Here is a 526-nt window from a genome sequence, read left to right as displayed (position 1 = left end):
TCCTGTGAAAACAATATTGCCCGTGTAGCAAGAGACCCTGGGTTCAGATACTGGCGTTACAACTTGTTATCTGCATGGCTTTGAATAGGCTGCCTACCCTCTCTGGGCCTCCCTTTCTTCATCTATGAACTCAGATGGGGAGAGGAGATAAGTCATCCTGGAGTCTATGATCTTGCTAGATATTGAAAATCTCTAGTTCCAATATTCTGAAAGACCATGATGCTCAACCATATTTATTCAGCTGCTAATTAACAAATCACATAATCAATATGTTTATATTGAGTGTTTATAACCTGTACAGCATTGCCACATGAAGACATCTAGTGCTTTCATAGTTCACTTTACCTTGAGTTTAACGTGACAGTATAGAAAGAATGCTAGATTGGCAGTCAAGAGACTTGGGTTCTAGTTTTGACTTTTCTCTTACTAGTTAGGTTACTTTAGGCCATCCATAATGATCATAAAGGCTCCGGTTTATATCTTTATTTTTATTTCCATCTCTATCTCTGCTTCGACTTCTGATACC

The sequence above is a fragment of the Petaurus breviceps genome, unplaced genomic scaffold (assembly GCF_028583685.1).
Source record: "Petaurus breviceps papuanus isolate PSGF00001 unplaced genomic scaffold, PetGlider_PUasm1.0 98, whole genome shotgun sequence".
Taxonomy (NCBI): domain Eukaryota; kingdom Metazoa; phylum Chordata; class Mammalia; order Diprotodontia; family Petauridae; genus Petaurus; species Petaurus breviceps.
Note: the sequence above shows the minus strand (reverse complement) of the source record.